The sequence below is a fragment of the Lontra canadensis genome, unplaced genomic scaffold (assembly GCF_010015895.1).
Source record: "Lontra canadensis isolate GAN:19392208 unplaced genomic scaffold, GSC_riverotter_1.0 scaffold113, whole genome shotgun sequence".
Classification (NCBI taxonomy): domain Eukaryota; kingdom Metazoa; phylum Chordata; class Mammalia; order Carnivora; family Mustelidae; genus Lontra; species Lontra canadensis.
Window position 1 is genome coordinate 112,305 of NW_022631107.1, and position 2,727 is coordinate 115,031.

Below are 2,727 nucleotides of genomic sequence, written 5' to 3' on the forward strand. Positions count from 1 at the left end.
TTGTTGTGCCCTCACTGGAGCGTGCCCTGTGTTAACTCTTTCATGCCTATCTTGGTTAGTCTCTGGTGTTAGAACAAGTGTCAGCTCCAGCTGTCCCCAGACACATTCTGGAATTCACAGTCACCCTCACTGTAGTCTCTTCTCAGTTCCAGAGCATGACCACAGAGCTGGGCAGGTTCTATCAATCACAGTAACTAGAGTTCTTCTGCCCACAGACTCCTCTCTGGGGGACAGGTACAGAAGCCCTGAGCACGAAGGAATGCTGATGGCCAGAGGGACCCAGGGGAGAGAACCTGAGACAGTGCTGGGAAAGACATCCCTCATTAACACCCTGTGGTAACATAACATAAACTTCTTCCCTTGGAAAACTGACAGGACTTCTCAGAGCTAAGAGAACCATGGGGTGGCCAGAGGGTTGGAGATGTGATTCCACATCCCCACAGTTATGAGATCCAGACCACTGCTACAGGTTCTTTCTTTCTTTCTTTCTTTCTTTCTTTCTTTCTTTCTTTCTTTCTTTCTTTCTTTTTTTATTTTTAAATTTTTAATTTTTTTATTTATTTTTTTATTTTTTATAAACATATATTTTTATCCCCAGGGGTACAGGTCTGTGAATCACCAGGTTTACACACTTCACAGCACTCACCATAGCACATACCCTCCCGAATGTCCATAACTCCTCCTCCCTCTCCCAAACCCCCTCCCCCCAGCAACCCTCAGTTTGTTTTCTGAGATTAAGAGTCACTTATGGTTTGTCTCCCTCCCAATCCCAACTTGTTTCATTTATTCTTCTCCTACCCCCTTAACCCCCCATGTTGCATCTCCACTTCCTCATATCAGGGAGATCATATGATAGTTGTCTTTCTCCGACTGACTTATTTCACTAAACATGATACCCTCTAGTTCCATCCATGTCGTCGCAAATGGCAAGATTTCATTTCTTTTGATGGCTACATAGTATTCCATTGTGTATATATACCACATCTTCTTTATCCATTCATCTGTTGATGATGACATCTAGGTTCTTTCCATAGTGTGGCTATTGTAGACATTGCTGCTATAAACATTCGGGTGCATGTGCCCCTTCGGATCACTACCTTTGTATCTTTAGGGTAAATACCCAGTAGTGCAATTGCTGGGTCATAGGGCAGTTCTATTTTCAACATTTTGAGGAACCTCCATGCTGTTTTCCAGAGTGGTTGCACCAGCTTGCATTCCCACCAACAGTGTAGGAGGGTTCCCCTTTCTCCGCATCCTCGCCAGCATCTGTCATTTCCTGACTTGTTAATTTTAGCCATTCTGACTGGTGTGAGGTGATATCTCACTGTGGTTTTGATTTGTATTTCCCTGATGCCGAAGGATGTGGAGCACTTTTTCATGTGTCTGTTGGCCATCTGGATGTCTTCTTTGCACAAATTTCTGTTCATGTCTTCTGCCTATTTCTTGATTGGATTATTTGTTCTTTGGGTGTTGAGTTTGCTAAGTTCTTTATAGATTTTGGACACTAGCCCTTTATCTGATATGTCGTTTGCAAACATCTTCTCCCATTCTGTCAGTTGTCTTTTGGTTTTGTTAACTGTTTTCTTTGCTGTGCAAAAGCTTTTGATCTTGATGAAATCCCAATAGTTCATTTTTGCCCTTGCTTCCCTTGCCTTTGGCGATGTTCCTAGGAAGATGTTGCTGCGGCTGAGGTCGAAGAGGTTGTTGCCTGTGTTCTCTTCAAAGATTTTGATGGATTCCTTTCTCACATTGAGGTCCTTAATCCAATTTGAGTCTATTTTCATGTGTGGTGTAAGGAAATGGTCCAATTTCATTTTTCTGCATGTGGCTGTCCAATTTTCCCAGCACCATTTATTGAGGAGGCTGTCTTTTTTCCATTGGACATTCTTTCCTGCTTTGTCGAAGACTAGTTCACCATAGAATTTAGGGTCTATTTCTGGGCTCTCTATTTTGTTCCATTCATCTATGTGTCTGTTTTTGTGCCAGTACCATGCTGTCTTAATGATGATAGCTTTGTAATAGATCTTGAAGTCGGAATTGTGATGCCACCAACTTTGGCTTTCTTTTTCAATATTCCTTTGGATATTTGAGGTCTTTTCTGGTTCCATATAAATTTTAGGATTATTTGTTCCATTTCTTTGAAAAAAATGGATGGGATTTTGATAGGAATTGCATTAAATATGTAGATTGCCTTAGGTAGCATAGACATTTTCACAATATTTATTCTTTCAATTCAGGAGCATGGAACATTTTTCCATTTCTTTGTGTCTTCCTCAATTTCTTTCATGAGTACTTTATAGTTTTCTGAGTATAGATTCTTAGCCTCTTTGGTTAGGTTTATTCCTAGGTATCTTATAGTTTTGGGTGCAATTGTAAATGGGATGGACTCCTTAATTTCTCTTCTGTCTTGCTGTTGGTGTAGAGAAGTGCAACAGACTTCTGTGCATTGATTTTATATCCTGACACTTTACTGAATTCCTGTACAAGTTCTAGCAGTTTTGGAGTGGAGTCTTTTGGGTTTTCCACATATAGTATCATATCATCTGCTAAGAGTGATAGTTTGACTTCTTCTTTGCCAATTTGGGTGCCTTTAATTTCCTTTTCTTGTCTGATTGCTGAGGCTAGGACTTCTAGTGCTATGTTGAATGGCAGTGGTGATAATGGACATCCCTGCCATGTTCCTGACCTTAGCGGAAAAGCTTTCAGTTTTTATCCATTGAGAATGAT